Consider the following 13,384-nt stretch of genomic DNA (forward strand, 5'->3'; position numbering starts at 1 on the left):
TTTATCTAACTCGTAACTTTGTATCAGGGAAGCGATGATTCCATGCATTTTACTAGCACTTGGCGGCAATCTTGTAGATGGTAAGTTTATCTCTATGTTACATGGACACGCCATATTTTCAAAATAATTTACCCCGGATATGTATCCACGTGACACGACACAGACACAGACACATATTGTATGTGATATATACCTCAATTTTTTATATTTCGCCGTGTCAGACACTTGGTATCCACATCGGATATGGACACACGTATCTGTGTCAATGTAACATAGGTTTATCTCTACTGCATTCATCTTATTGTATAAAGAGGGCAAATGATGCCAAGTAAAAGTATTGTTTCTGCAAACATTAGAATCACAAGCATGTATAAAGAGGGCAAATCGATGATGCATGCTATTGAATTAATGGAATAGTTGTTGTATGAAAATACTTTAAATTTAAGAATCCTAAGAGTTCTTGTGACGTTACAATGAATGATATTGATGTAGGTCCAGGAAGCTCAAAGCTTGGCCTGAGAACAACCGCTGCAATCATTTTTGGACGGTTGGTTTTGGTTCCACCGGCAGGGCTTGGAATTGTTATGTTGCCTGACAAACTTGGTCTCCTTCCAGTTGGAGATAAAATGTTCATATTTGTCCTCCTTTTTACAGATAATGATGCCTACATCTGTGTTTTTGCGTGTAAACCGGGATCCGGTCTACCATCTTTTAGAGTAAATATCTTTTGTATTTTGTTTTTCTTTTCGTTTATTAAATTATTTTTCTACATTTCGTTTTCTATGACCTGTATCTAGAGGTTCGAGGTTTTTGCATCTTCAATGTCATATTCTCTATCATTCTATTCATAGGGTATGCTTGTCAACTAGGGTATCCTAGCTGATTTCTTATACAGTTTTTACTTTTACCATTATCTCCTTTTATATGTTTGTCCAATAAATATTTACTAATTAAAAGATGTTGCGTTTTATAATTGTTAGCTTAATAAAAAGGTTGTGGTAGTATAAGTATTGATTACCTGGAAGGAAAGAAAAGAAAAGAAAAGAAAAAGTTAGGAAGAAGTATCTTTTTTTATGGTCGTTATCAAATTCGTCTTCTTAGATAATGTTTCTCCGTGCTCTGTAGGTGCTTTAGCTAATTTACGAGGATGTGGAAGAGAGGTAGCTACAGTTCTGTTTTGGGTTCACATCTTTGCTATACTATCCATGGCTGGCTGGATTGTTCTCTATCTCCGTATACTTTTCTGAGGCTAGACTAGTTGCACATTCCAACATTTTGTTGATAAGTTGTATAGAGTTGTATGAAAATGACACCCAATTTGTAAGGACTGTCTTGCAGATCCCGGAGGTGGAAGACACCTGTCAGTGTCTATGATGTGTAAATTGATGCCTAGAGAAGCCTTCTGTCATGTTTATTTATTTATAAAATATTCAGTTATTCATTGTGATTTTACTTTTTAGCTTTATTTTGTGCGGACTTTGCATTTGGAAGGTTCCAGAGTTCTATTCATTGGATTAAGTGATTCAGTAACAAGCAGGTAACTCGTTCTGTCTATAGGGACTCTGAATTTCCTACAAATATTAGTCTTTTGAATGTGAAATCATGAATGCGTGATTTTGACGAAGGGACTGATGCTGGAGTAAGTAAAAAGTTCAAATCTCCCCTCGCCAAGTGTGTTGCATAGTGGACAAAAGAGGGTTGGTACAGGGTTAAGCATTTCTCTTGGTATTATTGAGTTTCTGTGCATCTTGAGAACATCCAGAGGTTTAGTCACTGGAACCCCATGTCTCCCTCCCAGATTTTTTCTCTGTCCCCATTATGGCTGTTTGATTTTCATACAATTTGGTTAGTAATCCAAAGTGTAATAGTCTTATGCGTTCTCTCATTCCCATTCGTCAAAATTTGATTTTGAATTTTTTTTCTTCATCTTCATTCGGTTGGTATTCATCCTCATTACTTTGGTATGATTGATTCAAATCAAAAGTGGGTGTTTGCATGTTTATTGATGAGATAAAAAAAATAAGAGGTTATTGGAGAAGAAGAAAAAAAAAAAAAACCTCCGTCTTTTTCTTCTGAATCACGTAGAGTAAATGACTTGTTTTAGTAAATAAATATTTTGGGTACGTCTAATAAAAAAGAAGGGTAATTTAGGAAGCTAAATGTGTCTAAAATTATTATTTTTATTTATTTTAAATATGGGGTACGGGAGTGTTTTGTTGGGTATGTCTAAGATCACCCTAGACATATCCAAATATTATGATTTTTTGTGAGAATGATCTTCTTGGTGGAGAGATCATTTGCACAAAAAACTAAGCCTTAGTTCATTTGTATATCGAAAATATGGCTATAATGTGCGCATAATGAATGTGCCTCTATCTCTCCCCATATATATATGGGGAGAGATAGAGGCACATTCATTATGCGCACATTATAGCCACATTGTAGATGAATTCTAGCAAAATCATGGACTTAAAAGTTGAATTAAGGGTTGATTTTTTGTAGATATGATCTCCCCACCATGAAAAACGTGCTCACAAAAATTTAGCTCATTCAAAGAAGTCTAACATTAGAACATGCTCACAAAACTTTTAGACCGTTAGATGAAAAGTTAAAAAATGAACACAAATGAACACTAGTTTTTACATGGTTAGACATATCCAAATATTATGATTTTTTGTGAGAATGATCTTCATGGTGAGGAGATCATCTCCACAAAAAACTAGGCCTTAGTTCATTTGTATGTCGAAAATGTGGCTAGCTATAATGTGCGCATAGAGGGATAGAGGCATATTCTTATGCGCACATTATAGCCACATTGTAAGTGAATCCAAACAAAATCATGGACTTAAAAGTTGAATTAAAGGCTGATTTTTTGTAGATATGATCTCCCCACCATGAAAAACGTGCTCACAAAAATTTAGCTCATTCAAAGAAGTCTAACATTAGAACATGCTCACAAAACTTTTAGACCGTTAGATGAAAAGTTCAAAAATAAACACAAACAAACACTAGTTTTTACATGGTTAGACAGATCCAAATATTATGATTTTTTGTGAGAATGATCTTCATGGTGGGGAGATCATCTCTACAAAAAACTAGGCCTTAGTTCATTTGTATGTCGAAAATATGGCTAACTATAATGTGCCCATAATGAATGTGCCTCTATCCCTCCCCATATATATACGGGGAGGGATAGAGGCACATTCATTATGCGCACATTATAGCCACATTGTAGATGTATCCTAGAAAAAGCATGGACTTAAAAAGTTGAATTAAGGGTTGATTTTTTGTAGATATGATCTCCCCACCATGGAAAATGTGCTTACAAAAATTTAGCTCATTCATAGAAGTCTAATATTAGAACATACTCACAAAACTTTTAGACCGTTAGATGAAAAGTTAAAAAATGAACACAAATAAACACTAGTTTTTACATGGTTAGACATATCCAAATATTATGATTTTTTGTGAGAATGATCTTCATGGTGGGGAGATCATCTCCACAAAAAACTAGGCCTTAATTCATTTGTATGTCGAAAATGTGGCTAGCTATAAATGATAATAATGAAATGTACCTCTCTATCCCTCCCCTATATATATATATATATATATATATATATATATATATATATAGGGGAGCTATAATGTGCGCATAATGAATGTGGCTATTATATATATATATATATATATATATATATATATATATATACATTTTTTTTTTTTTTTTTTTTTAATTTTTAATTTTTTTTTGCCATTTCACAAAATATTGCTACATTGATATGTAGATCTTTCATAGTGGCTAAAATGCAAATTTAAACTTTATAACAAAAACTTCGTCTTCTGTGGGGCATATAAATTCTCGAGGAACTCTATTCTTGCCTATTGATTACAAATTAAATGTTTCAAATTTTGGACATGGATTAGGGGAACTTTCACTGAAATATAATGTAATTTATAAGGGCGCAACAAAGATCAAAGAAAAATGATTGAAACACAGACCCACCTATTAATGGATTGTGTTCGTGTTGGACGAAGATGCGGGATAGATGTGACGCATGTCCGACGCAGTCAACATGGTCGGGACGCGGGGTTAAAACACACTTAGGACATGGTCAAGACGCAGTTTGGACCCGGTCAACTAAACTGGCTGCGAGTCAAGACACAATTAGGATGCGGATATTTGACTCAAAATGGGGGAAAAAAAAACAAAGCAAAATATTGTTAAAAAACAATTTTTTTCGATTCTTGTTTTGTTAAGACTTATGACATGGTTTTAAAGTTTGATTAAGAAATATATATCTTAATCTTGTGGTTGTTTATCTTAAATTATAGTTTTGAATTTATAAATTATGGTACATTTAAATTAGTTTTTAATGTTTAATTTATATAGAGTAAAATTACAAATTTATTAATTAATTTCTGCATCTTTTGTGCGTCCTACATTTTGAGATATAATCGAGTCGCTGTGTCTGTGACACATCTTATTTACATTATATATTTACATGCATTATTTACATCATATCCCTCAAAGAGCTTTCATGAAGAATTCTTCCAACAATTTATTCATATCCCTCAAAGAGCTTTCATAAAGAATTCTTCCAACAATTTATTTTTTCATGCACCGAATTGTTTTTCCAATCTTGTTCCTGATGAGGAAAATGCTTCCGTCCCATGAAAGCTCAAAGTAAGCCTAGGTTCTAAAACATAATTGCTAGCTCCATTACAGTACGCTTTGTTTTTGTAAATTGCTTACTTACGTACAAATCAACACAATATGTAGAGAACACTTGAACTTGCATTGGTTGGGCCAAGCTATATTTGTGAATTTGCAAGTTTTGTGATAGCAGCACTGAGAAGAGAACCTGTAAAGCAAGCAATGTAGGTCATTAGGTATGTCATCAATAATGCGGAAACACTGCACGCGACGATAGTAACTTGCATTAAAGAAATTGTACACCATGTTTGGTGACTTTGGTCATAATAGAATATTGATATGATAAACATAATTTTAGGTTTTGAAATGCCTGAAATGTGTTTTGTAATTTCACTTTTTGATAAACAAATAATATAATCTCTTTTCGAAAGAAACACTTTGATCATCATTTTCTCTAGCTAAAGGTGTGTTCTATAAAAGCCCCGACCATTTTGCATCACCCGGTAAAGTAGTAAACACAATGTGTAGGGTAGAAAAACCTTGCATTATTGCGCCATTGCTAAGACTTTTTAACTGTTAAAACTTAAAATACAGCTAAGATTAAAACCTTGCATTATTGGGCCATCAGATTATCTTTTGATACCATCTTGACTTCTTCAGACTGTCCAGTGAACACGAGTCATGTGGATGTATATGATGAGGCCATTCTCTTTCAAACAGAATTTGGATATGTTGTTGCTAAATTAATGTCCACTATTATCTTATTCGTGTGTTCTTTCATTGTGACACATGATGAGTTCATGACACAATAACTATAACAAAAGATTAGATAGGTTGCAATTCTTCCCTGAACAAGATAATAAATAATTACAAGGTTGTCCAAACAACATTGAATGTTTGGGACCATAGGTTATATATCCAAATGCATTAGTCCTTGTCCGAGTAGACATGCCAACTTAATTAGTTCCAAGGACATGCTTACATTCCAAATTTAATTAAGTTTTAAAAAATTTCTGTGATAAATAACTTGTTCTTAGTCATGGGCTCATGGCCCTTGGCCATACCTTTCTTGATTAATCCATGGATCCTGATATTTGGCTTAAAAATTGAAGAAGCGCCCACCGTGAATAATAAGTTAAGGATCACATTCTAGGGAACATGAATGTAGTCTCAATTGTGTGCCATTTAAGGTTCTTGTGAGCTCTTCTTGCCTGGGGCCTATGGCCAGGCCTGTACGTGCCTGTGGGATAGAGCTATCCTGCAAGTTAAGCTAAAATGGCAATTGTGTTCCTACTTCCTAAAAGCAATGCTCTGAAAGTCTGAAATTAGTGATCACGGTGGAAGAGTGACATAGTATCCTTCACCCGGTACATTGATAGAACCATGCATTCCTGCCTATTGTCTTGGTATTACTGTAAAATTTGAGAACTCCTTGCAAAGACGCATTTTAGGAGTGTTGGCCCGGGCTTAATATGGAATTGGGCCCCAAAAATCACATTTCTGTGTTTATCCCATGGGCTTTGAAATTCTATTGCAACATTAGGGCCTAACAAATTACTCCATTAACAAAGCTAGCCCAGGGCCAGAGGCCACAGGTTAGGACCTCCCTAAATGGCAGACATGGAGACATTCATTCATTCCGCAGAATGTGATACTTGGTTGTGGCTGAAGGCATAAGACCTTGCAGAGGCAGTGCTATATTTAGCTAGTGATGAGGCATATTACTTTCTTTACTGTACATGGCTCTATGTTCTCTTCAAACACAAAGCACCTGCGTGCATCCAGGACACACATACTATTGACTCTTGTTCCGATTCTCAAAACATGGAGTACGTCTATTCGTCTAATTTTCCAGGTTTTAAACAACTTTTATATCCGGGACAGTGTCTGCGTACAATGTTTGTTGGCCTTCTATTATGCTCATGTTTACATTAGATTTAATGAGTGAAATTCCTCTGATAATGTTGCTTGTTATCTGTGCCGGTTAATTAAAATTTGTCAGAGCGTACTTGCTAGAGAAAGATAGGGGGATTTGAAATTTGTAAACGGGCTAGGTTTGTTCTGAAGTAGTATGAGAATTGTGTCTGATCAGATGAGGCCATTATACCATGATGTCTGTTATGATTGTCCTCGGCTTTCAATTCAACTTGAAACGATCTTGTACTTTCTTTGTTCCTTACAGTTTGGTCATCCATACACTCTCTGCGTGCCAGTAAAAATGCATCTATGATTGTCAAGTACATACTGTTATTCCGTTCGCTATTCACTGGAGGATATATGGTCTAACAAACCTATAAAATGGAGATCCTTTGGTATTTGGTGTGTGTTAGATTTACCAAAGTATTGTTATAAAAACCTTGCCTAGTTTTTAATATGTATGTATGAAACATGTCTTAGGTATAGTGTTGTAGAGAGATATAGGGGTGCTCATGGGCCCACATGGGTTCGAAGACTGCCAAACCCGGGAAAGCTCCAGAATACCAAACCTTAATGCGTATGTGCCCGCGCTCGTCGCGTGCAGTGGTGGGTGGAAATCCACCCATTTGTATTTATTTATTCATAACTGATTTAAAAGAGTCAAACCATGTTTTTATTCTGCGCATGATCTCCTCAATCACGGCTGCGTGATTAGTCGAAAAAACATTTTTTTACTCTCTTCTTCTCTGTTTTACAAACTATGGTTACAATACTACTGGAGTGTGCCTGAGAGTTACTAGAGTCCGCTTAAGTGTTGTTTAGCAGGGTCCTTCGTGGCTTCGTCGTTGAATCCTGGGAGGTGTGTGCTGGCCATTAGCGTCTATACTAGTGACAATTTCACCTTCAAGACATTGTGATTTCACAAGCCTCGACTCTTTTGCCGTTACTGCTTATTCTATTATTGGTTATTTGTTTATTACTGCTGTTGGACATCAGATAACACAGTATTAGTTTTAAAACAAGTATAGCTTGCTGAATATTTTGATGAAGGAATTTATGAATATATGTCTGAATATATTCATTGGTTATAACTTATAAGCTCAAGCCCGAACAACATAAAGCTACTAATGGAGATACAAAAAAATCAGTAGTTACTTTTTTGTGGCTACTTTGCTTCCGAATCTGATCTAACTCTCTTTGTCAAGAAGCAAGGAACATTGCATATGATTGTCCTCTTATATGTGGATGCTATGATTGAGAGCGGAAACGATGATCAAGAAATTGGAAATCTTCAACCGAACTCGATACTCGGTTTGAAATGAAAGATTTGGGTGAATCTCACACTTTCTTGGCTTGGAAGTGGAGACCTTGAAGGATGGGATACATTATTGTTAAATTGCATGTTAGTGGTGATGCTAGGAGAGTTGTGACATTGATAATTGAGAGAAACCAAAAAGAAGAACAATGAAGAATAATATAGATTGATTGATTGAGAGAAACCAAAAAGAAGAACAATGAAGAATAATATAGATTGATTGATTGAGAGAGATTGATTAGGGTTAGAGTTCAGAGTATTTTGTTATTGTTCTCTACCCAAAGTTACATATTTATACTAAGCTAACTTGGGTGTGAAGTAATCCAAAACATGAGAATGGAAACTACTATATATAGATGTCCACACTTATAGAAACGTGGGACTTTACATATAAGACATATTCTAATACTCCCCCTCAAGCTGTACGTAATGTCGCAAACTTGCAAATTACAGCTTGAATAGCATAAAGAAAAGATAAGAATACAACTCCCCCTTTCACATAGAATTGCCTTTAGTTGAAGAACTCAAACAACTGTTGAGACGAGATGTTCTGGAATGAAAGTGATACTGTCGGTGTAGACAATGACCAAACCTGAAAACTGAATTTGTACCCACAGCACAAACCGAAACAACACACGCGGTGATGATCAACGCAACCTGAGAGATAAATCTGAATAGTGCAATGATGATGTGGATCGCAAGAACGAGAGATTAATATCGAAAGTAATTTGGCACCACCGCAAAGATAAAAGGAATCAAACATGAAAAGTCGAACCATCAATGACAAAGCAAAGATAGGAGAAGCTCCTCAATAAGAAGGCGAAAACAAAAAGCCGGTGAAACACCATAGAACTCAGAACCATAATATTAAAGGGATTCAAACCCTGACAAACGAAAGAACTTATCAACCAACCAATAATCATGAATTCTACCAAATCATATTAGTTGAGACGAGGAGAAACTTCTGAAGAATACTAAAAACTAGATTTGATATATTTAGGCAAGGGCGCGGGCGCACCTTGAGCAAGGCTAAATCGAGCCCGCGCGCCTATACTAATATTGAACAGCGAGACAAGCGCGTGCGCGCCTTGATGAAAGCTTTCTAGAGGGCGTGCCCTATATACTGATTTCAAAACAGAGAGATTATAGAGTCAGAGAGATTGCGGAACTTGAATACTAACTTCGAACCATGGAGAATAATGAGGCGAGAGATTGTGAAACCTTGAAAAGTGCCTTGAACATGACGATGAACAGTACGGTGAACAATGACGATGAACAGTACCCGTGAACAGTTCGGTGAATAGTGTCGGTGAATAGTAAATCCATCCAGAGAAAGATTGAAACTTGAATCGAGATTGAAAAACTTCTTCTTGTGAGAAAGATTGAAACTTGACTTGAATTAAATATTGAAAATTGAAAAAAAATTGATTTTTTGATAGATATTGATTTTGAGAAATTCCTCTTCTAACATACCACTAAACTTTTATTTGATTTGAACCTGACGCTCTGATGCCATGTTAAATTGCATGTTAGTGGTGATGCTAGGAGATTTGTGACATTGATAATTGAGAGAAACCAAGAAGAAAAACAATAGAGAATAATAGAGATTGATTGAGAGAGAGAGATTGATTAGGGTTAGAGTTCAGAGTATTTTGCTATTGTTCTCTACCCAAAGTTACATATTTATACTAAGCTAGCTTGGGTGTGAAGTAATCCAAAACATGAGAATGGAAACTACTAGATATGGATGCTCACACTTATAGAAACGTGGGACTTTACATATTCTAATACTGACATATTCTAATACTGACATATTCTAATAGTTATCTCAACAGTGTTATGCACAAAAAATTTGGGTAACTCTTGATGGCTTGCTCAATAAGAAGAGTGAAGCGGAGATTGCAGCTGCTGGAATATTAAATACAATCAAGGTGATCTTTCCATTTCGTGAAAATTAAGAACCTTTGCTTGGAGATATCGGCTCTTGATCCAAATGGAAATGGACATTGATCAAATTGTTTAGCTACGACTCAACTGGTTTTCAAAACTATTCTTGTGGTTTTTTCAGTTTCTCTTTAACTTATATGGATCATGAATAACGTACAGTTTTCAAAGCAAAACATGGGATTGTGTGCAACCACTCTTACTTTTGAACTTGCTGCATGATCAAGAAAATAATGGATTAGACCTGCATAATCTCTAACTTTAATTTGGTGCAAAATAGAAATTCGGCAGTGACGTTGGTGTTTGGGTGAGAACTCACGCAAACACACCAATGATCTTGTTGGAGAGGTTGATATGAAGTGTGAGAGACTGTACCACCAATGGCTGCCTACGTATCCAAATCGCTCTCTGGAATCAGGTCTAAAAAATGCACGTAGTTTTTTGTTTGAAATAATTGTTGGGTATTTATAGGAAAATGAATATGTTAAGCTTCTTATTGCTTAAAATACCTTTTCCTTATTTGATGAGATATTTCCCTCTTTGTATGAAATCTTTCCAAAAACTTTATATGGAAAAAATCCCTTGACATATCTCCGGACTGCTATATATAAATGGGGTGCTATATTGGTGGGCAGTGTCATTGCTCCAATAGAGGGCATGCCCGAATGCCACATTAGTAGGCAAGCGGAAAATGCCACAGTAGCGGGCAAGCAATCACGTCTCACTAGTAGGCAAGCGATGCCACAATAGCGGGCAAGCAAGCACGCCTCACTAGTAGGCAAGCCGGAATGCCATAGTAGCGGGCAAGCAAGCGCTCACTAGTAGGCAAAGTGGGAATGCCATAGTAGTGGGCAAGCAAGCGCCTCATTAGTGGGCTGCTCTTATAGTAGTACCCAAGGATGGTCGTCGTAGGGTAACGAAAGTACATCGGGTACATACACACGCCTCTTCTTCGTTGGATGGAATTCATTCCTTGCGGCGAAGAATAAACATTATATTACTGTAAAAGAATGAAACAGTGTGATTGAAATATCTGCGATCAAGTGCATGACAAAGTTGATATTAGCAACCACTCGTTTGACATGACATCTGTTAATGCTAGTGTTGGTATTGATGTCAAAAGAGCTGGTTAGGAGCAATTTACCCCGAGTGTTGAGCATCAGCCACATCATGTTGCTTTAAACCATGATGCTATGATTACTGATATTCTTGTTTCCGAAAAGGACGTTGAAACTATGGAGAAGCAGCCACCATTTACAAAAATCGAATGGGTCCAAGCCGCCTTCAATCGTGCTATTGAAGATGAGACTAAAAATGGTGTGCCTGGTGTCTCCTTGTATGCCACAAATGGTATACCAATCCACAACATGGATCATATTCCCACTGTATTTCTTGATGATGATGTGATAGAGGCGCTGAAGTCAACAGATGATATAGTTTTCTCTATCGAGATAGTCGAAGAGTATATGAATAATCCATTGGTAATGGAGATGAGTTCAAATAATGCGAAAGGTGTGGAGGATATTTCAGACATGTGTATTACTGTGATACACAAATTGCAAGAAGTAAAACAACTACATATACAAATATATACTCCTTGTTTTGTTGCTTGATATAATTTATAATAAAGAAGCCATTTGTATAACTTGTATAATGAAATTAGTACAGAGCTTTTATGTATATATTTAACTATGATTGCGTTGAAACCACAAGACTTAATTCGTAGGTGGTTACTGTACAACCCACTTTAAAGACAATTGGGTTCAAGTTGTAGAAGAACTATATCTTTGTTTATGGGAATATGAGCTGATGAAAAAGGACTTGTGATAGAATGCACTTGTCGGGGCTAAGACTACTAAACTTTGCTTATGATACACTATGTTGTGAAGCATGTTATTTGATTGGGGGTTGAGGCTATGACTTGATTCCAGCCTAGTGAACTGTAAGACATTTTTGCCTTTACAACCTGGGGTATGTTGGTTCATGCACTTCTTGCATGAATAATATTTGTGCTTTAAGCATAGTGTTTGTTGGTGTTGCCACTGCTTACTTGACGATTTTTTTTTTGGGTGCATGGAGAGAGGTGTTGAAAACGCAAACTCCACGGTTTTTTGATGCATGGAGAGAGGTGTTGAAAATGCAAACTCTATGACTTTTTGGTGCATGGAGAGAGGTGTTGATAACACAAATCCCATGACTTTTTGGTGTGTGGAGAGAGGTGTTGAAAATGCAAACTCCACGACTTTTGGTGCATGGAGAGAAGTGTTGAAAATGCAAACCCCATAACTTTTTGGTGTGTGAAGAGAGGTGTTGAAAATGCAAACTCTACGGATTTTGGTGCATGAAGAGAGGTGTTGAAAATGCAAACTCCATGACTTTTTGGTGCATGGAGAGAGGTGTTGAAAATGCAAACTCCATGACTTTTTGGTGCGTGGAGAGAGGTGTTGAAAACGTAAACTCCACGACTTTTGGGTGCATGGAGAGAGGTGTTGCAAACGCAAACTCCATGACTTTTGAATTTGTATATGTTTTTTTTATAGTTTAGCTTTCCTATCAACTGCTTGTCTTTAAGAATTTTGTAATTGAGTAATTGATATATTGATATATATTATTTTTGACTAACTAACTGAATGAAAATAAATAAATGTGGAATAATGCATTTTATTGATGAGTGATAATCTGAAAAACAAAAAAAAAATTACTTCAATGACCAATTTTAAGGAACTGTCGGCCCAAAGTACTAATTGTCTGGCTTGATAAAAGCCCATCCTAATCCAAAGTCGGGTTTGTTGTGTTAGACATCCGTGTAAACCATCTATGAATCGGGTGATGGGGCTGTAAGATTTGTTGGGCCTTCCTCGCCCCTAACAGCTGGCGCTTCATTAGAGATGTCCTAATCTTGGTTGATTTCAAGGACAAAATCGTCAATTGGAAAATCTGTCATTAGGGATGCAAGGGTGTGACCATTTTATGAAATGCGAGGTTCAAAGACAATGCTGTAAGCGCTTAAATAGATGTCCCATTTAGCCAGTCTGCTTGATTCCTGAGCACTGCGGAAAACTTTGTGAAGTGGGTATTCAGTGTATACCTTGACCAATCTTCCTTGGAAGTATGGCTTGAGGCATCTGGCAGCATGAACCAATGCTAGAGCGATTTTTTCAACTCTCGCATATCTGGTTTCCACCCTCGTTAGGGTCTTACTAATGAAGAAAATTGGACGACCGTCTTCTTCATCGATGAACAGTACTGCATTGACTGCAGTGTCTATAGCGACCAAGTAAACTTCGATAGGTTGCCCTGTGGCTGTGCTGACCAACATTGGTGGCGAGACTAAGTATTTCTTGATGGATTGGAAGGCATTTTCACAATCATCATTCCACCCTGCTGAGTCCTTTAAAGTCTGAAAGAAAGGACGACATCTGTCCGAGTACTTAGAGATGAAACGGTTGAGAGGTGCTAAGCGTCCTGTGAGCTGTTGAATCATCTTTTTTGTTTTTGGCGCTGACATGGCTTGAATAGATCGGATCTGCTTTGGGTTAGCTTCGACACCTCGA

This window comes from Coptis chinensis, chromosome 4 (genome assembly GCF_015680905.1).
Source record: "Coptis chinensis isolate HL-2020 chromosome 4, ASM1568090v1, whole genome shotgun sequence".
NCBI classification, from domain to species: Eukaryota; Viridiplantae; Streptophyta; class Magnoliopsida; order Ranunculales; family Ranunculaceae; genus Coptis; species Coptis chinensis.